General features: G+C 40.2%; 1 long non-coding RNA gene across 1 annotated transcript; it reads right to left on the minus strand.

The window, feature by feature from the left end:
• Positions 1-579: 579 nt before the first annotated feature.
• Positions 580-21046, minus strand: LOC134638790 (uncharacterized). Its single transcript, XR_010095286.1, has 3 exons — positions 20953-21046; positions 1878-1932; positions 580-697 (listed from the first exon to the last, which is right to left on the minus strand). It is a non-coding gene; the product is annotated as an uncharacterized LOC134638790 (long non-coding RNA).
• Between the last annotated feature and the right edge of the window lie 1091 nt (positions 21047-22137).

Genomic DNA, 22137 nt, shown 5'->3' on the forward strand with positions numbered 1-22137 from the left:
GAGCTCCAAGCTACAGACAGAAATGTCAAAAATGTTACAACTATCCCTGGTCTCCCCTACAGCTGATCAAAAGTTTAGGACCACACCTCCAAAAAAACCAAAAGCATTACATCAAACTTTACATTACACCCACAGAGGCTGGATTTCAGGCCTTTTACTTCATTTCTGGTTGGAGCTCAGTCTTATTGACAGTGACTATTCTTTGTGTTGACATTAACGCGATCGTCTTTTAAAGGAAAAACTTTCTAGAAAAATTCTAAAGATGACCTGAAGAGCAGGAAGAAAAGACTCATAACATTCAGAGACATAACATTTATATTCATGCATGTTCATATTTATGTATATAATGTATATAAATATTAAAGGATTGTTTTTCTGAAAGGGATTTAATAACATCTAATAACTGTGTTTTTGTTTGTGTCTCTGGGGAACGTATCCTGATAAGATGAGAGAATAATCAGTTTGGGTGTCATGTGGTATTTTTTCAGAAAATACAGTAAAAATATTTCAATATTAAATTTGATTTAATTTGAACACTAAAAATGGAGGACTGAAACAATTCCTCATTGCAAAATAATGTGAACGATTTAGGAGTTTGGTTTGGGCTCGGCGGCAGGTGAGGCTGAGACACACCGGAGCTCCATCAGCTCATCACACCTCCCTCCATCAAAGACTGTGCCGGGACCCGAGGTTGTGGCTGTGTGTGAGACAAAGTGACAATCAAATAAAGAAAAGTGTGAAAGAGGGAAGTATGTGGTCAGGTCTGTCATTTGTATACCAAAAGGAGTTACTGCAAAAAACAGGAAGCTTTGAAAGAACAAACAATGAATGAAAGAAAGAGCCACCAGCTATTTTTTCTAGAAAGTAGAAAAAATAGAAAATGTATCAGGACAAATCGTTGTTTTAGGATTGTTTTTTTAGCACAAATACTCAAAGAGCAATAAAATCCACAAGAATTTATGCTTAAAAATTCAGCATAAAAATTCTGGCCACAATTTTTAGTTTAAGTTTGTAACACGATGGTGACAAACCATGACTGACAGACTGAATAAACTCACTTTGTTTGATGTTCATGGATTTTGTGTGAACATTAAAAAAAATTGAAAAAGAGAAATTAAAAATTAAAATTTGAGTGAAAATAACATCTTTTCACAAATCAGTAAATTGCAGGGTAAAAAAGTTTATTTTCCCCTGTAGAAATGTGAAGATTGCTTTTGGAGCTGTCATGATCTTTTCGAGGTCATCACATTTATACAGGGTTGTGTATACACGTGTAATTACATTAATAATCAGGCTCTATCTGTCTGGTAATAACAGGACCAATTTAACACAACATAGCAGTGAGATGCAGCCACTGAGTCTCCATTTCATCTGCTGTTGAAAGTGCAGACTTCAAACTTCTGCTCAGGCTGTCAGGACTTTTATGTTCAGACTTGAAGAGACACTGAGTAGAACAGAAGTTTCCCAGAGGACTATAATCTTCAGTCATGCTGCTGTTTATTGTGAAATCAAAGCCTGAGGTCTGTGCCGTACTTAAGAAACAATTGCAGATAACATGAACCTGTCTCTCAAAAATGTGATCCATCCATCAGTTTTAATGAATTGTCATTGTAAAATTATGTCCCACATGCAGTAGTTGCACATGCATATCTGGATCCTCCTGTTTATCGTTATCTTGTTTTGTTTCCCACTTTGATCAACCAAGAAAATGTTTGTTTTTTAAATATCTACAGACAAGAGGTTAGTTCAAATGAATGATCTTTAGCATGGACATTTTAGGATTTCAGGGAATAGAAACACACATCAGTCATTGGAAAAAAGTAATGGCACAAAGCTAAATGTCAGAGTCCATTTGTTTTATTATTCACATCACATACCTGTGATGATGACTTTTCCTTTAGCAGCACAGTTATTGGGAAGTAACTCACACTTCTGTCAAGAGAACAGAAAAAACAGGTTTGTGGATGAAGTAACTGAGTAATGTGTCTGTGAAGGTTCTCAGTCATCCAGGTCATCGTAGTCTAAGGAGCTTGGAAAGAAAAGCGTCTGGACTTCTTAAAGTTGCTTGAAGACGTTTCACCTCTCATCCGAGAAGCTTCTTCAGTTCTAAGGTCAAATGGCCGAGAGTCCCAGATTTAAACCCAGTGGGAGTATCCCCCCAAAGAGGGACAAAGGACCCCCTGGTGATCCTCTAATCACATGAGCCAAGGTGTGAAAGCGGGTGTGGGACCTAATCAGCCAGGGTTTCGGGTGAGCTCATTGTTAAACCTGGCCCCACCCTATCATGTGAATTCCTGAGGTCAGATGGCCCAGAATGTGAGTGGGCGTTAAGGCGTCTGGGAAGGGATCTCAAAACTGGATTATAGATGGCAGACAGTTGGTGTCGTAAACCACCGCCTCTGTTCAAAGATGGTCGCTCACAGTGGACATAGATGGCCTCTTTCACTCCTCTTTCAAACCATCTGTCCTCTCTGTCCAAAATGTGAACATTGGCATCCTCGAAAGAGTGACCTTTATCCTTAAGATGCAGATGGACTGCTGAGTCTTGTCCTGTGGAGGTGGCTCTTCTATGTTGTGCCATGCGCTTGTGAAGTGGCTGTTTGGTCTCTCCAATGTAGAGGTCTGGGCATTCCTCGCTGCACTGTACAGCATACACCACGTTGTTAAGTCTGTGTTTTGGAGTTTTGTCTTTCGGGTGAACCAGTTTCTGTCTGAGTGTGCTGCTGGGTCTGAAGTACACTGGGATGTCGTGCTTGGAGAAAACTCTCCTGAGTTTCTCTGATACACCGGCTACATAGGGGATGACAACGTTGTTGCGTCTGTCTTTCTTCTAACTGAGTAATGCAGTAACTTTTGTCATGTTTCCATATTCCATGAAACAACAACAACAACAAAAAAAACAAAAAAACGTTCATGTCACAGTTACACAGTCTGTAGGGAATATAAAGGCAGGACTTTCTGAGTGAGAGTGTGAGATTAGCAGATTTCAGTCGACTAGAAGAATTCATCCAGCCAAAAACGGTCTGCACATACATAAGTCTACAAACACACGCTCTGCATTTGTGTTTAGATTATTTGTGTTAGATAAGAGAACTACACCAATTTATAATTTATTACCGTCTGACTTCTGGATGTTCAAATTTCCATTCATTAATCCTTTAACTTTGTTTGATGCAGGAACCCAACATGTCCAACATCATTGAACTCCAACTGTCTGTGAATAAGCACGAGGAGAAAGTTTTCCTTGGAGATGGTCTTTCAATTCCAGATGATCTGAACAAAGGAAATGGAGGAAATGCAATCTGCCTTTGGTACAGAAGAGGGTCGTGGAATCACCAGGATTGAGTTTTCATTTAATGATAAAATGAGTGAGAACCTCAAATCTGCAGGATACCACAAGACTGAGAAAAACCTTAATACTGGAGCCGGTGGAGAGGAAACCTACCTCTGGTACTACAAACCAGATGAAAGTAGTTGCTCATCAGACTATGATCGCATCATGGCCCTTCATGTCACTGCACAAGCAGATGATGAACCTGAGCTGTATAGATTGGGCTGGGAGAGGGTGGGCTATGACCTGAACCAGAGGCCCAAGGAACCATTGGTTCACCTGTGGGTAGACTTGTAGTCAAGACCGCCTAAACCGAGACCAAGACAAGACCAAGACCAGAGGGTATCGAGACCAAGACAAGACCAAGACCAAGTTGAGACGAGACCAAGACCGAGACCAAGACAAAAAAGTCTTTAAACTGCAGCCAGATGCTGCTTCGTTTACAGGTGTCAGGCATATTTATGTGTTTTTGCTTTCGCACAGCCCTCCTCACCGCTGTCTACTGTCTCACACTTACTAAGAGGACAGACGCACGCTCCATTTGACTGTCGCGTCCATCACCCTCTCTGTTTTTCACATAATGATATTATCCTATATCCTCGCATGTGATTGGCTACAATATGGAGGGATTGGAGCATAGCTGAGCCACTGTGTGAGAGCTGAGCAGCGAAAGGAAATTAAGTGAGGGTAGAAATGACTGAAAGATTATTAGGCCCTGTTTTGAGTTTTGTTCAAAAAAGAATAACTTCATATAGGAAAAATATATATATGTCACATATACAGGACACCTTAAACTAGTTTTTTTATTAAGCAGCAAGGCAGAGCAAAGTCGGGGCTGTATCAAGACACAGGGACTAAACCCCAATTCAACCAGACCCAGAACTGATCCGGAATTAAAACAGGACTACAACAGTTCAAAATCAGGACTACTTACGATTTAACCAAAACAGAACCAGAATCAAAACTACATGATAGTAGGACTAAATATCATCATAGACCTGCACTACACTTATTTTTTAATTCTACCAAAGTCCACTATTTAGATTCAGAAAAGTTTATATCATTATTTAGCCTTGTTGAGCAAAAAAGCCTGCAAAACTTAATAAATATAGAATTTGAAAAGTAACAAATGGTATCTAAAAAGATACACTAGGCACTAGATACATGTTCTCATGAGTTTTGGCAAACAACCATTTGACTAACATGTGTGTCTCACCTGCTCTTGTTCCATCTCTGTTCTGTCCTCATTCTCCATCTCCCTCTCTCTCCCTCTCTGTTCCTCTCTGTTCCTCTCTCTCCCTCTTTGTGCTGACAATCAAGCCAACATCATCAAATATACAGTTGAAACCAGATATTTATAAACTCTTCAGATAAAAACAAAAACACTTTTTTAATTGTAACATCAAATCAGACTAAATGTTTATTTTTTTAGATTGATAAATATAAAAAACATATTTGTTAACTTTAAGAGAAAAGGGAGAAACTGTCTGTATTTCTTAATTGCAAATGGCACCAAATTGTATTCAAAACTGAGCCACACTTATGGAGCTCCACAATTCTTTTCCTGGTGTTTTGGTTGATATCTCTTGATTTTCCCATGTGTTTTGCCTTATATGCATCCACAGGTGTGCCAGTGGTGATCAGTTTGACGTCAATCTTTTGTGATACACCGTCATATTTACATTATTTATACAGTACGAATAATTTGCTTTGGTACCTGGTCGAACTTAAGCTCTCCTCTGTCTGCAGCAAACTCGCAGGCAGCAACTTCTCCCCCCTCGCTGACAGTGCTGTGCTCAGTCGACCAGTGCCTGAGCTTGGATCATACCAAAATTAGGGGGAATTTACGACTGTGCTCTATGTGCTTCGAATATTTTGTGTAGTTTTTGTTTTATACAGTTGTCAGTCAGGCATCTAACTATGAAACAAATCGCACTCCAAAAGACCCCGGGCTTCTGAAAAAATGACCCGGTCTTAAGCCCAGTAAGCCACCCCCTCGCTCCACCGATGGTTGACTCCAAATCTCCTGAACACTATGTCGATCTGAGAGAGCAAGACCAAGACCAAGACAAAAGTCCGTCGAGACCAAGAAAACGTAAAAGTAAGACCGGTCTCGAGACAGCCAACTCTACCTGTGGGTAAGAAGGAACAAAGCAACATACATCTATGACATCAAAGTGTGTGTTAACTTTGATGAAGACTTGGAAAACTTTAAGAGAGGTTGGATCAGGGTGGCTGAAACCACAAACAGAAGTTCAAGTGAGGAAAAAGTCTTCATCTGGTATCGTGAGACTGACGACCCTAACATTGCCATCACAGATCTGCTAGTCTCCAGTGATGATAGCAAATTGAGGCAGTTAGAATCTAGGTCCTATGAACAAGTGGATCATGAACTCAGCATCGACATCAGTGGAAAGAAGATATTCCTGTGATACACAAAAAGAGTTCGGTCCCATCCGAGTTGTGACTGTGCTCACCAAAGGCTCTACTGTTGCAGCCTATAAGAATGCTGGGAACCAGGTTGTTCCAATAGACCCCAACTCCAGTCCTCCTGTGTCCCTGTGGTTTTGTCGCTGACAGTCATCATAGTAACAGAGCTCAGCAAGCAGAAATCAAAGAATCAAATGCTTCTTGTTTAATCAGTTTGGTGATGGTTTCCTTTCCTTTCTGAAATTATATTAAATAACCTTGATCTCAGATGGTTAATTCCACCAATGATCATTTATCATACAACCAACAAAATAATTAATCTGTTGGACTTACTTTCATTTTTATCTCTGCTTTAATAAAGTTTCTTTAGCATCTGAATTACCTCTGTGTCATGTGTCAAAGCTGTCCCTTTTTCGTGCTGTGCCCGGTTGGGCCCCATGGACTAAGACCTAACCCTTAGTCCCTTAGTAACCCTATCCCGGGCAGGGTGAACTGTTCCCTCAATGGTCTTCTCAAAGGGGTTTTCTGAATTGCTCTTTGTCTGGTCCCTCACTCAGGAAAAATTTGCCATGGGAGACCCTACCAGGGGGCAAAAGCCCCCAGATAACATAGCCCCTGCGATCCCTGGGACACACAGACCCCTCACACAAAAGGTAGCAATTCACAGAGGGGATAAGTTCATACTCAAATTTAAAAAGAGAAAACACTAAAATGATTCTATTATACTATTATACTTGTATGCAAGTATACACTGCACCCAAAATATGGCTCAGTTTAACAATGCTGATCTTTTTATTTAAACTTTAGCACGTTTTGCCCCTCTTCTGTGGAACCAGCTTCCAGTTTGGATTCAGGAGACAGACACTATCTCTACTTTCAAGATTAGGCTTCAAACTTTCATTTCAAACTTTCAAGCATATAGTTAGGGCTGGACCAGGTGACCCTGACTCCTCCCTTAGTTATGCTGCAATAGACGTAGGCTGCCGGGGGATTCCCATGATGCATTGAGTTTTTCCTTTCCAGTCACCTTTCTCACTCACTATGTGTTAATAGACCTCTCTGCACTGAATCATATCTGTTATTAATCTCGGTCTCTCTTCCACAGCATGTCTTTATCCTGTCTTCCTTCTCTCACCCCAACCAATCACAGCAGATGGCCCCGCCCCTCCCTGAGCCTGGTTCTGCTGGAGGTTTCTTCCTGTTCAAAGGGAGTTTTTCCTTCCCACTGTCACCAAAGTGCTTGCTCATAGGGGGTCATATGGTTGTTGACCCCCTATGAGCATTCTACTTTTAAATACTCTAGGCTATCAGTTGTCAAGCTTAACATGGGAATGTTTTCCAAATATTCAGAGATGAATTTACACACCTGCTTGTACTTTTCTGGGATAGCTTCCTCTGAGATGACATGCCGCTTTGGCAGCAGATAGCGAGGCTCCAAATGCTCAATTAAGCGTTGAAAACTGACATTTTCCACAACAGAAAGAGGTTGGTCATCAAGCACAAAAATTTAACAATTTTCTCTGTTATCAGCTTTGCTTTATTGGTTTCTTGAGGGAGTTTGGCATGCCTCTGAACAGTTTCCAAAAGCGTTTGTTGATAAGGTAGACTTTTCTTCTTAGCATTGGAGGCCTGGATAAAATCCTTTACATGGTGTTTCTGTAAGTGTTTAATCATGTTTGTGGTGTTAAAGTTCCCAACACTGCTACCACCTGGTGAAACACTTGCGTGTTTATTAACGTGATGCTTTAATCAATGCATCAGTTTACAGAGTTTTGCTCCCTTTACGATATTCAACACCAGCCTCCCATAACTTTCTTGTTTTTCTTCCCAGATGGTGTCATCCATCATTTTTATGACTCATTTTTACAGGTTTATGGCCGAGGTCAGCTCACAGGGTCAGGATGGCTCTTATTTCAGCCTTACCACATAAACAATTCATACTACTTTATGACTTTGAAAGATGTTTTACTGACACACATAAGCTATAAATTTTATCGATTGGAGGCAAGGAGGTTAGGATTAAATGTCATAGTAAAAACCCCATAATAAGACCCAGTACACATCAGAATGTTACCTAAAGCAGTTGAATTTTATAAATCCTCATCTGTTTGATTTTGTTTTACATTTTTAATCACTAATTTAATTCTTTCTTTAATGAATATTTAATATGGAAATTTTGAGCTTTCATTAAATGGGCAGTTATTACAAGTATCTTTGTGCACTAATGGGTAACTACGTGTATGTGTGTGTGTGTGTGTGTGTGTGTGTGTGTGTGTCTACTGTTACGGGTTCGAAATTGAGGATGAGAGTAAAACAATGATAGTCCAGAAGAGGTCGGTCAAACAATTGATTTTAATGAATGCACGCAGCGTGGAGAGGTGTAAACTGCAAAACATCAGTTGTACATCTCTGCCCAAAATACACTCTAGATTGCTTTTATAACATCAGGGTATTGTAACGCCCCCTCTTGCGTTTACAAGCACATCATTTGCATATAGAGAACATTCATGTATTTTAAGAGATAACTGCAGACACAGAAGTTCCCCTTTCTGGCATCCATCCAAATATGGTGATGATCTCAGGCCTTTGAGGTCCCCATGGACTTGTCCTCCTTGTGTCACCTGTTGCTAGGCAAACTCAAATGCAACAAGAAGCTGAATACATTCAGGCCTTTGCTCAGCTACTATTTTACTTGTAACAATATACTCAGCATATGAGTTTTGATATATATATTCAACTCAATCATTTTAAAGTGGTTATAACTGCACCTGTCATAAACCTGTTAATATTTGATTATGATAACCCCTGTAATACAAATTATATCATAATGCCGAAAGCTTCAATCAATGCTCTGATGAATGATAATTAATGCAACGATAAGATGATGGTCTTGAACAGTAGCAGTAAAATAATCTCTTTAATTCTACAATTCCCTCTCTTGATGTCTCTCCCAGAGACATCATCACACCATTTCCTTGTGTCACTCCTCGACCCACTCTGTCACCTCTACATCCATTAATGGCATCGTGGGCCCTGAAACCACCATTCCCAGGCCCACTGCCTTCGCTCTGACCCTCTCTAGCCTTCCTCTGACTCAGCAAATCAGACAACCACCTCATGTCCTCTAGGTGGTCCAGTAATAAAACACCAGCTCCTACTTGAAAACACTTCATGCTTAAGTGGTCTCTGCTCCTTTTCTGGGTCCCTCTCTAGTGGAAATCTTCTCCTGTAAGGGATAAAAAACAAACAGCCTTTCTCTGCTACACCTTACTAACCTACTGTGTTCATCTAATGTTCCTTTAATTATTCAAAGTTGGTTCACAATATCATGTTCTGGGCTCTATCCATTCTATTAACTTTACTTAATCTCAATACTCTTTATGTGTGTCAGCAACACTTTTAGTTTTCTTAAACACACCCTGAGTAAAATACACACCATCCCCCTGTCAGCCTAAATCTCCGCTAGAAAGCACACTTCAAAATCTTCTATCAGGATTTACGCCTCTTTTGGCTTCAAGCATATACATAACATGCAAAAGTTACTGTTAATGCCAGTTAGACAAGTTTCTATTATCTACAACATTTTGTTTCACCCGGCTCACCCTCACACGTTTCCTGTTCACTTATTGCATATTTATCTTTAACACCTTTTACCTCAGTAGTTGCTAAGCAGAAACAAAGCAACATGTGGTCCACCTTTACCCTGTAAAATAAACCCCTGTCATGTTTGTGTCTGTAAGCATATTTTGCATTCATTCATTACACTCCACGCCATTCCTGGAAGTTAGGAGCTGTAAAGTTAAAAGCTACATAAAGTCCAGGCCTTCGGCCTGGCCTATATTTAAATCATGTGTGTTTGTAAGCGTGCATGCAATTAACCTGCTATGTTCTCATCTTCCCTCAACATGTATCACCTGGACACTCTCACCAGTGAAGCTTAAAACCCTTTTGGACGGAACATCAACTCTAAACAAGCACAGTTATGCATTGTGTATGAAATGAACTCAACCTGTAAATAGAGACATCACTGTTATGACAAACATATTCAATACTATTAAAATAATACTGTACAACCTGTTATTAATGCAGTCATCATAAGGCAGATTATATGATAGCAATAAAAGAATCTCTAAATCCCAAATCCTAACAGGTCCTGCTTTTAAATCTTCCCTGACTTTCCCTTCAAGTTCTGCTTTCTTGGTACAATCATGAGGTTCTCCTAATCCCATTAAATCTGCCATATTGATTCCTTCGTGTGTAAATGTCAGATTTGGAGCTTTTTTATTTAAACATCTTCCGGGGGTGAGAGACCTCTGCACAGCTCAGACGCCAGTTGCAAGAGCTCTCTAACATTAGAATCATCAGCTGCGACTTATATGGTGTTATTTCGGTACTTTATACTTCACACAGTCTTCAACGTTGTTTATATGGGGAGTTCCTCTTTTTGTGTCTATATCTATTAATATGCCTTGTGCACTAAAACTTCCTGTTTTTCAGTCTGGCTGAGCACTTGTTTGTGAGTAAAAAGTGGCCTTGCTCTACAAGCCTTCATTATTAAAGTACTTAAAACAAGATAATGAGCAGATACATATTAAAAATATTTCTTTTATTCCTAACACCAGTCCCCGTTTTTCATTTCTCCCCTGAGAAATGAACTAATTCCTAATTTATAACATTTAAGTTTACTTCAATACAATCCAATTGAATTTTATTTATATAGCGCCAAATCACAACAAAAATTGCCTCAAGGCGCTTCATAGATACAGAGAAAAACCCAACAATCTTGTGACCCCCTATTGAGCAAGCACTTTGGCAACAGTGTGAAGGAAAAACTCCCTTTTAACAGGAAGAAACCTCCGGCAGAACCAGGCTCAGGTACGGGCAGCCATCTGCTGCGACCGCTTGGCGTCAGCTAACAGAGACTTTTGAAGAGAGATACTTAATATTTAATAATCCACATTTCACTATTTTATTCTTCGGTTCAAATTTGGATTCTGTATTGTTCTTTATTTGTTATTATTTATGTTTAGATTGTTTATTGCTAGTCTTGGTTTGTTGTTGTCTGTTTGGGAGCTGACATAGTCTCTATGGATAAGCGTCTTTTGGTGGGGTAGCATCAGGAGAGAAGCTCGAGAGAGGCATCTTCCATGTTAAACGCTAAAATATAACAAAAGATATCATGCTAAACAAACAAAACCTTTCGATTGGCCAACCCTATCTGTCTCCTCAACGTGTTGTATATTTTCAATGTTTCCTTATTATTTTGTCATAAAATAAATCAAACAAATAACTTAAGCTGTGTGACAGCACCTTGCGTTTACGCCGGGCTGTGAGCTGCCCTGAATCTACTTGCTACACCCCCCTTTCACCCCATTTACTTTCTCAATCTTAGTTTAAACTATTCCTGACCTTCCCCTTCTCTCATCTGATCATCTCAAGCACGTCCTGTACCAAATTTGCTTCCTCTTTTCAAGCCCCACATTTAATTACAAACTCTACCAACTTACAAAGATACCAGAGTTATTCTCAGAACTCAGAGCTGAGGTTCCCCTTTCCTAAGTCTGTATGTTCTACAAGAGAGCAAGCTGCTAGTCGGTAAATAAGTTTATCATCACAGAGGTTATTAGGTAAAAGTCACGTAGACATTTGCTTAGTAACCCTAAAAGAGCACATTTCATGTAGCTAATCACATATATACAATTTTCCTTTGACATATCTGTATGTGCACGCCTAAATTATAACCTCTTATTCTAGAAATCAAAAATAACCTGAAAATAACACTTTCTGCCTCAGTTTTACCATACCTAAATTATCAAAAAACCCAAACATCATCAAGTAATCCTAAAACCCATTTCAAATTAAACCTTAAGTCCTGTAACTCCCCCCTTTTTGTGACACATCTCATGTGTTACAAACTCAAAATCCTTCACTCAGGTTAGGCAATTAAAATAAAAGTTCAGTCCTATCATATTATATATAAATTCTCCGGACCTTCAAACCTGTGTTTAATTAATCAAATCAAATTAATCATCATGTCAAATCTTTTCTTGGCTCCATCCACAGCCTGCATCCTTGAAACGTCCTAGAAACAAAAACCTGTGTGTTAACCAGAACTTCACATTTCATACTCAGTTTCTCCCACTTATCATCCAACCTGTGTTATAAAAGAAAACTTAAAACAGAACAGTTATCAGTCATGTGTCCAACCTTAGTCCAGTCTTTTGTCAGTGTCCAGTCGGTCCAACCTATGGTCTGCCTGGTCCGTCCATTCACCCACACATTCACTCACACGCATTAACATCGGGTATTGGTAGACTTCCGCACAAATAATCAGATTTTCCACTTTCCGTAAACTCAGTTTATTTATATAATCATTTATTTTCTTTTTACTTGTTTCTAGGAAAATAGTTCTTTATACTTTTGGACTGGATTGGCTCGCTGCAATCCTTTTAGACAGGGACCCACAATCTGATCCGATCCCCACACGTGGCCTCTTTCCTTCGCCCATTGTAATCTGGAAAAGGTCACCTTATTTTTTGTTCTCCTGAGACTTTTGTCAGCGCTGTTATTCATTCTTTTGCAGGCCTGCTTACAACAAAAATGAGAAAAAAGAGAGCTGAGTATTAGCTCATCAAAGTACAAAACAAAATCACCTGACAGGTTTTTTCTTTCTAAGTGCACTGTTACAAACCACCCTTAAACATGTCCATGTTTATTAAAACTCCCTCTATTAAAAATAAAACAACAACCTCAAAAATCTTCAACAATCTGAAATTTCACCCGTTCAACTCACTGAAAACCTCGCCAAAAGCTGCACCGTTTTGTACACAACAATATCCCCCTTTAAGCACTTTACCATACTCAGATTCAGCCTAAGATATAAACACGTTATCCCAATGTGTCAACACTAATTTATAAACCTCTTAATCAAATTTGCACCTCTGAACAGTCTACTTCTCCTTTAAGGCCTCAATCACACACACACAGCAAGCTCCTCTGTCATCACTCACATAAGCTCCCCAACTAATTTGCATACTCAGTCACATCTCAACAACTCAACTTGGCAAAGCAAATACATGTTTAAACTTTATCACATTATTCCATTATTTTCATTTTCTTTCTATACTAATCACTTGTTTTAATCAATCATTGCAAAACCACTCCTAAGTCACCCTTTTAAACTACTTTAATCACTTTATCAAACATTCACACCATTCTATCACTCATACAAGTAGCAAGCTGATCTTCGTTGCGTATGTTTGTGTGTGTTATTTTGCATATATGGCTTCACAGCCTCACAGACACTTTCCCATTCTCCAGTTAAAGAGTCAGTTTTCTCCGTCCCCGAATTGCTAACCCAAACTTTAATTTCCCACCTTAAATAACAGCCCTCCTGGTCTTCCGCCAGCAGCTAGGGCTTGCTTTCAGGTTCCTGGACACATCCTGCTGTAAACAATTCAACCCGAAACTTGCCTTAACATATCCATTGATGTTAACCTATACTTCCTTCCGACTGCTGCATCTGGAGAAATGGTCCGGGTCTGCTTTACTCCTGAAAATAACAAACTAAGACATTTTCATTATTATCACGGGTGCCTAAACGACCCATTCACTTTCTCTAGTCAGAAATACCAATTATGTCATTTATGTAAGCCTGTTCTTCCTTGCGTTATGTGGTCATGTAAATGCAGTGTAAGCTGTTTTCTTCATTGCATGCCTTCATTGCGTTCTTCATTACATTTTCCTATATTCATGTCAATATACACTAAGTGTAAGCAGTTTCTTCATTGCATGCCAGGTGATCATCTTAATTAAGTGTAAGCTGCATCTTCATTGCATAAGTGTAAGCTGCATCTTCATTGCATAAGTGTAAGCTGCTTCTTCATTGCATCCTTATGTATTCATTGCATTTTCATGTATTCATATTTAATTTATACATCTTTTCACTGAGCTCTAGATTCAAACTATCTCACTTCTGATTCGTTTCAAAAATAATCTCACATGTAACAATTTGTGTATGTGTGTTTTCTATTCATTGATATAGTTGTCAGTTATTTTTATTATCTTTACCTTTTGTATTGTTTACCTCTTTGTTGTGATGTGGTGGACATCCCTAAACAATCATGAGTTCAGGCTTCAATTTCAATCCAATCATCTCCTATCTTCTCGCAATCAAACTCGTCCAGCTTCATCTCTCACTGGTCCTTTTTCATTCACAGTGTCCTGTTCGGGCTTCAGAGCTCCAGCAAACACAGTCTGTTTCTTCTCTGTTTTGATCTTTCAGTATTCTTCTTCCTTCAGTCTTATTTTCATTTGCTCTGTTTTCTTCTCCATTCATCTTTTCAGTCTTCTCTTCCAAGATTGCTCCAAGCTTGGCAAATATGAGAGTCAGTGCCTTCAAGCAGACATATCACACTGTTCTTCACCAGCATGCATGTTGCATCACGTGCTTTCATTCATGCTGCTGGACTCATCAGTCGTCGTCAGTGTTACTGCTCTCACTTGCACTGTCTTTTAGCTTCAGGTACTTCTTCAAGTCCATGATGTTCTATCGGTCTTCATCAGGAAATTGACTGTCCTTTGCGTTTCTTCTCGGGGTCAAGGACAAAGTGAGAGCTCAAGCTGCACAATTTCGAGCCAAAGACTGGCTTATTTTCTCCCAATTCTGTTAATCTACTGTTCTGCCGCTGTACTCAAGGTCCCAATGTTGAGAGAAATCCACCTGTATTGGCACACTAAAGCATATAATTAGTATCATATTCATTTTTTATCTTAAAACCTCCCTTTTGCTTCATCTGCCCAGAGTTAACTCTCTCTCTTCTCTGGGTGCACACTTGTCACCGTGAGCTTCCCTTTTATGGGCATGCATTTCCTGTCCCAGACACACACACGGTTTCCTGTTTCTACAGCCTCTGCAGAGACTTCCTGCAGGCAACAGGCAGACTCTGTTTCCCTTTGAATTTCACAGTCTACAAACAATCAGTAATTCTACTAAATCTTTATCTAAAAACAATATGCCTTCATTTCACTCACACACATTTAAATAGAGCTCTTTCACACATCAGGACAACTAACACTTCTCCACACACATCACCATTCTTTAGGTCAGTTTTGTAGCATCAGTCACACAATAATTTCTTGAGTGGGTGTACTAAGTGCATATACTTATGTGTTTTCAATCAGCCTAAGTATCAACATTTTATGTATCCTATCTCAAAACCCAGCAAAAAGTCATACAGTCATGGCAAGAAATAAAACTTTACTTACACTATTGTAATAAACAAAACCAGCGTCTTAAATACAGGCAAACAGCAATGTGTAGCGGTCTCTATAAACTTCCTCATACTCTATGCACCTCTCAGCTGCCTTATTTGCATTTTCACACACACACACAGTCTAAAAATAATACCAGCCTGACTCACAGACTCAGACAAGTCTCTTAATATATTACACAGACGTCCTATGATTACAACTGCACAGATTATCAGGCCTAACATTTCAAAACCTACACAATTTCGACAATTTTAGACTAACGGTCCAACCGATAAACTCCCTGAGTTTTTTGTCATCAATTAACCAGTCTCGGCCCCGGGCCGTGGTCACATATCTAATGTCCTAACACAATTTAAAAGCGTCCTACGCCCAAGTTCCGAACTTTGCTGACCAAAAAGTGCAAATCACCGTCCCGGACGGCAAAGTGGTCCAACCACTAGTTATTCTGGAGTGCCCCAATCTCCACAGTGACCAACTGACTATCCCTCGTAGAGGACAACGGCGCGCGTCCGAACCGTTGGCAAGCGTTACCTCTGAACAATGCACTTCTTAGAACTCCCAGAGTCCCGTTCTATAAAATTTAATTACTTTTGAAGACATCCTATAAAACCACAAAAATACTTTTAATAATGTCCAAGCCCGGCTTTATATTCAATTGAGACTGTAATGTCACAAACACTTCACCAATTACCTATCACACTAAATTCACTTAGCAGTCCAACTGCTTTTTTTCTTATTTCTCTCAGCAGTCCAACTGCTTTCTCTTTACTCACTACTGTCACTTTCAACATTTCATTATCATTGCTTCAACTTCAATTCTCATGAGATTTTCACCAAAATCAAAACAGACCCTTACCAGTAATTTCAGTGAGTAGACTTTCAATTTTGTAATCGTCAATCTGGCACAGTTTGGAAATAATTCAACAGGTAGTGCCTTACCTTTAGATAAGCCGGCTTATGTCCACTCACTTCCACCACTGACTCGTGTCTGCCCGTCTGAGCACCTCGGACCCTCTCGGTCTCAATCTCCAACTCTCTCCCCCTCAACCCCGGCCAATGCACCAAATGTTACGGGTTCGAAATTGAGGATGAGAGTAAAACAATGATAGTCCAGAAGAGGTCGGTCAAACAATTGATTTTAATGAATGCACGCAGCGTGGAGAGGTGTAAACTGCAAAACATCAGTTGTACATCTCTGCCCAAAATACACTCTAGATTGCTTTTATAACATCAGGGTATTGTAACGCCCCTTCTTGCGTTTACAAGCACATAATTTGCATGTAGAGAACATTCATGTATTTTAAGAGATAACTGCAGACACAGAAGTTCCATAATGCCGAAAGCTTCAATCAATGCTCTGATGAATGGTAATTAATGCAACGATAAGATGATGGTCTTGAACAGTAGCAGTAAAATAATCTCTTTAATTCTACACTACCCAGTGAATGTGAGCACATCCAGGACAAACATGTTTTCTGATGATGACGCTCTGAGATGATCTTTGTGTTTTCACAGATGATCTGCAGCTGCTGAACAGCAGCGACGATCTGCAGCCACCAGACAGTGAGTCAGACCCAACTCTGAGTTTTTATAAAAACAATCAGTGCAGTCAGCTGAAACACTCACAGACAAATAGACAATAAATCTTTACCTGAATCTTCTACACTTCGTTGTATTCATTGCTTTCTTTACGGTTTTCTTTGCAGTGTCTGAGATCAGGGTGGTTCTGCTGGGGAACATTCAGTCTGAGAGGACCGCTGTGGTGAACTTCATACTGGAGGTTCCTGTGTTTAGCCCTGAGGAAGAGCCAGACTATCAGCCGGTGAGAGGACTGCTGAGGGACAAAGAAATCATCCTAATCAACACTCCAGATCTGCTGCTTCCAAACATCTCTGAAGACGATCTGAGAGATCATGTAGAAAACTGTGTGAGGCTCACAGCTCCTGGACCTCATGTGTTCCTGCTGGTCCTGCAGCCTGAAACCTTCACAGAGGATCACAAACAGAGACTCTGCAAAGTCCTGAAACTCTTCGGAGAACGAGTGTTTGATCATTAGCTGGTTCTGCTGTCAGCATCCAAAAAGAGGGGCTCGAGTTTCATGGAAAAGCTCGGGCTCCATCGTCCCTTAAAAGATTTGATCAAAATGTGCAGTTACAGATATTTGTGGAGGAAAAACCTCGAACCTCAAGAGCTCTTCACACGCCTGGTTCAGATTTTTAAGGAGAACAATGGAGAGCATGTAAGATATAAAGCACATAGCTAGGAAACGTTTACTGAAGTGTCCGGTCTCAAAATGCAGAGTATAACTGCACTGTTTAAGTCACAGAGGACTGCATGCCTTTTAAAACCAGAGTAAAGACCAAAAGTTTGTTTGGTGAGTATCAACCAACAGCAAGGGGTAAAAGTAGCTTTTTGTTTTTTTAAAGGCACCAAAATAGTAGAAATAAAAGATGTATAAGAATTCTTGGTTATCTGGATGTGTGTGTTTGTTGTTCTTTAGTCTGTTTGTCCGGATGTTATTGGTTCGGTATCTCTTCCCTGAAGCGCGTGTTGTCTCTGTTTCTGTTTGAGGCGTCAGCACACACAGTGACTCACTGACAGGACGCTCGCTATTGTGCTTCACCGGGAGCTGAGAGCACAGTCGGGCCAGCTTCAGCTTCCTCAGGAAGAACAGTCGCTGCTGTGCTTTCTTACCAGCTGTGATATGTTCACTGACCATGTGAGATTGTTGGTAATGTGAACACCCAGATATTTGATGTTCTTCATATTCTCCACCTCTTCACCATTTATGGGAAGTGAGGATTTTATCATCACTGGTGATCAGTCCAACCATAGTAGTGTCATCAGCAAACTTCACTGTATCCCAGATCCCTTCAGGGCTGTCCTCAGGACCAGGGTTCACAAGGTTTTGGTGCCGGTTCTGACGTGTGATGGTCTGTGGGTAGTGGATAGTCCCAGGGTCCTAAGTTTGTGTCCCAGTTTATGAGTGATCATAGTGATAAAGATGCAGCTGAAATGAACAAAAAGCTCAGCCCCTCAGGTGAATACAGTCAAAGCTCATGACGTGACAGCAGCAAAGACAGTTTGGAGCTGTATTTCTGTTAAAATCAATGAAGTTATGTTTATGATTTTATGACTTGATTGTTTTATTTACCATCATTCAACGTTGGTATTTTGTGAATCATGTCAAAATCAGTTCTTGTGAAGGTAGATGCAAATTGACAACCAATAAAAAAATCATGGTGATAAGTCGACACAGTGATAAATATCTGATAACGTATTAGGACATGTCAGTTACAAATGTCATCTCAAAATTCTCTTCTATCACAACAAAATATAGATGTTGTCTGAAGTTGAATTCTTGTGTGCAAGCTTCACATCAACAGAGGTGTGAAAAATACAAGAAACATAAAAACAAAGCAAAATATAAGAATGGAACCTGAGAATTATAAGAATAAATATATGTACAAATATAAGAATGTATGCACATTACTGAATATGTATACCAAATATGTATATATACATGTGTGTGTGTGTGTGTATACATATATATAAAATTAAATAAAATCTACAGAGGTCAGCAGTTGGAAATGTGCAAAACAGTGGCATTAATGTACAGTATGGAGTGCATAATGTTGAAGTTCCAGTAAGTGAAGGTGAGGTGTCTATGAAGTGTTCAGCAGTCTGATGGCCTGATGGAAAAAGCTGTCTCTCAGTCTGCTGGTTCGGGACCGGATGCTGCAGAACCTCCTTCCTGATGGAAGTGGTCTGAACAGTTTATGGCTGGGGTGACTGGAGTCTTTGATGATCCTCCCCACTTTCCTCAGGCACTGCTTCCTGTAGATGTCCTCGAGCGAGGGAAGCTCACCTCCAATTATACTTTCCGCACACCGCACCACTCTCTGGAGAGCTTTGCAGTTGTAAGTGGTGCTGTTGCCGTACCAGGTGTTGATGCATCCAGTGAGGATGCTCTGAATGGCACAGAGGTAGAAGGTCCTGAGGATGCGAGGGCTCATGCTGAATCTTTTCAGTCTCCTGGGATAGAAGATGTTCAGGTGACCAAGATTGTTTGGGTGACCAAGATGGCTGCGCGCACAGACGCAGCAGCTTACAGCAGCTCTCCCTATTTGTGCCTTTTTGTATGTCTAGTGTGCTTATCGTACATTGTACGGGCATCTACCTACACAACTGGACGTTACAGTCATCTGGAGATATTGGACATCGGTTTTCAAACGAAGATGACAATCATCAGCGACTTTCAGCGCACACACAACATTCTGGACAGGATAGCGAGACCAGCGGGATCTCTGTGGATTGTTGTCAGATCGAACAGGCAATGCAGACGGCGAAGAGAGAGGAAGCAAAAGTGAGGCTGCAGGGCTGGACTACTGGCTAGGCTGAGGAAACAGCCACTCAGACCTCCTTTGCCGAACCTCTACCTTACAAATGCCAGATCCATGGTACGCAAGACAGCTGGCTGGAAATCGTTATGTTCGGGACTGCTCCGTGCTTATCATCACAGAGACTTGGCTACGTACACAACTCCTGGATGCCGCGGTGCAGCTAACAGGCCGCCTGCTACACAGATAGGACAGGAACGGTGACTCTGGTAAGAACAGAGGATCGGGGCTCTGCACATCAGAACCTGTCTCCTACGCCACTCTGGACCCACACCAATTCGCATACCGGACTAACAGATCTGAAGATGTTGTAGCCATTGCTCTCCACACAGAGTCACCTGGAAAAAAAGGGGAGCTGCGTCAGAATGCTCTTCATTGACTTCAGCTCAGCCTTTAATACAATAATACCAGACATTTTGATCACCAGGTTAACCAACCTGGGGCTCCCGCCACCCACCTGCTTTTGAATAAAGGACTTCTTGGTCAAACAGACCCCAGGGGGAGAAACTGGGTCCTCACCTCTCTTCCCCTCGCACTCTCAGCATCGGCTCTCCCCAGGGCTGTTTACTAGGCCTACAACTCTACTCCCTCTACACATATGACTGCAGTCCCGCCCACCTAGAGAGCATCTTTGTCAAATTTCCTGATGACGCAACAGTGGTGGGGCTGATCACAGGGAAATGAGGTGGCTTACAGAGATGAGGTCCTGAAACTGGGAGAATGGTGTGCATCAAACAACCTGGCACTTTTGTCAAAGCTGGGAAGGCACCAAAAGAAAGCTCCAGCCAATACAGGAGAGAAGGACAACCGCTGCCTAAGGAACATTGGTCATGACCTAGATGACTGAGAAGCTGCACAGACTTTGGAGTCAGAGTTGAGCAGCCTGCAAATTGTAGAAATCTTATTTTCTCTTTTTCCAGTTAACTTAGATTAACTCTAAGAAGATGAGTGCTCCTGTTTGCTGCAGATTATGAAGGAACCCATGAAGGTAAAACAACAAAGTGAGATTATCCAGCCTGTCAGCCAAACAGATTCACTACTTGGTGTATTTTAAACGTAAACTCAAAGTTAAGCTTGAACGTATTTTTTGACATGGATAAATTCTTGAACATGTTTCCTTGTTTGTTTATGTCTAAATTTGAGTGTTTGTGGTTGGAAACATTAAAACAAATATATTTTTACGTATATTCTGTACTTTTCAATAAAGCGAGACACAGAAGTAAAAAAACGAATAATTTCTTTTACCTCTTTTGTTTGCACAAGAACTTTCAAAATGCTGCTGTCATTACCAATTTAACCACCATGAGGCTGAAGTAGGGACTACTGCTCTAATGACTTGTAAGCAACCCAACAAATTGATCCAGTTTCCAAGAACTGGTCCATAAATTGTTTATTTGCATGTTTAATAATCCATCAATGCTGCAGTCAAGCCTGAGCAAAAGGAAGCTACTCCAAGGTGCTCTAAACTTAGCAAGATGACTGACAGCAGTCAACAAGACACACCCTCCCCTTACTCACCCAGTCTCCCTGCTGACACACCAGCGACGGGGTGAACATATTTCCTGCTCGTTCAATACTTCCCACATGACTTGCACGACAACCATAAATCCAGGAATATACACGCAACACCATACACCACAAACTGTATATGGTCGCTACAGTAGCTACAAAGTCTTTCTGTGGCATCAAATATTAATATGTCACTGTGCTTGTTTTAGATTTCAAGTTCAGTGAAACAATAATTTGTTCATTTGTTTTCTTCTAAACATATTTATGAAAAGGTTTCGTGCAAAAGACGACTACATGCAACTGACATGTAGTTTTTATACTCCACCATTAGGTGGCATTCTCTGCTATATTTTGGGGGGCACTGTGTAAGTTCCACCAAATTCACAGCAATACTGGTAACAATGATAATTAATGATAACAATAATTATATAAAAAACATCTACCTAGGGAGCTAAACTGGCATTCAAGCAGTGGAATAAATGAACACATACATTTTTATGACCAACACAAGACTCGAGTGCTGCACTCTGTGTAGGACAGGTATTTTCTTCTTCCACGGTCCTTTTTCCCTCTAATGAAAGGATTAGTTTGATCATAGCATATACATGTTTACATCATTGGTTTAGTCTTGATTAAACAACTTAAAGAACAAAGAATAATAACATATATGAGGTGATTGACTGAAATGTTTACTTCAAATAAAAAGTACTCTTTCTTTTCTGAGTAATGATATTTATAAACTTGTGATCGCGGCCGGCTCATTTACAGAGACAACAAACACGAGGAAACTGTTGATCGAGTGCTGATATTGTTTCAAAGCCTGTGGTCAAATTTGTCATAAATAACCACGTGGAGGTGCAGACGTGTATATGACTGATACTTTCAGACAATTTAACAAAAAGAAAGAAAAGAATCAGGATTTGTGGAAGTAATCGATGACAAAAGACACAGTGTTGATGGAGTTGAATGTGTGAAGATCATGTCACTGAATCCTAAGGAAGAGGAGATCCTCAACATGTGAAGCTGTCAGTATTTCTCATGTTCCTTTGTTTCCCATAAGTGAATATTCTCTGTGTTATTTTCTTCTGAAGAAAACATTTATACAAGAAAATCTGCAGCTGATCAAAAGAGTTGGAAAAAGCAGTGAAAATGTTTCTTGGGCCTCAAATTAGACTGTAACTGTAAACTCATTAT

This window comes from Pelmatolapia mariae, linkage group LG12 (genome assembly GCF_036321145.2).
Source record: "Pelmatolapia mariae isolate MD_Pm_ZW linkage group LG12, Pm_UMD_F_2, whole genome shotgun sequence".
Taxonomy (NCBI): Eukaryota; Metazoa; Chordata; class Actinopteri; order Cichliformes; family Cichlidae; genus Pelmatolapia; species Pelmatolapia mariae.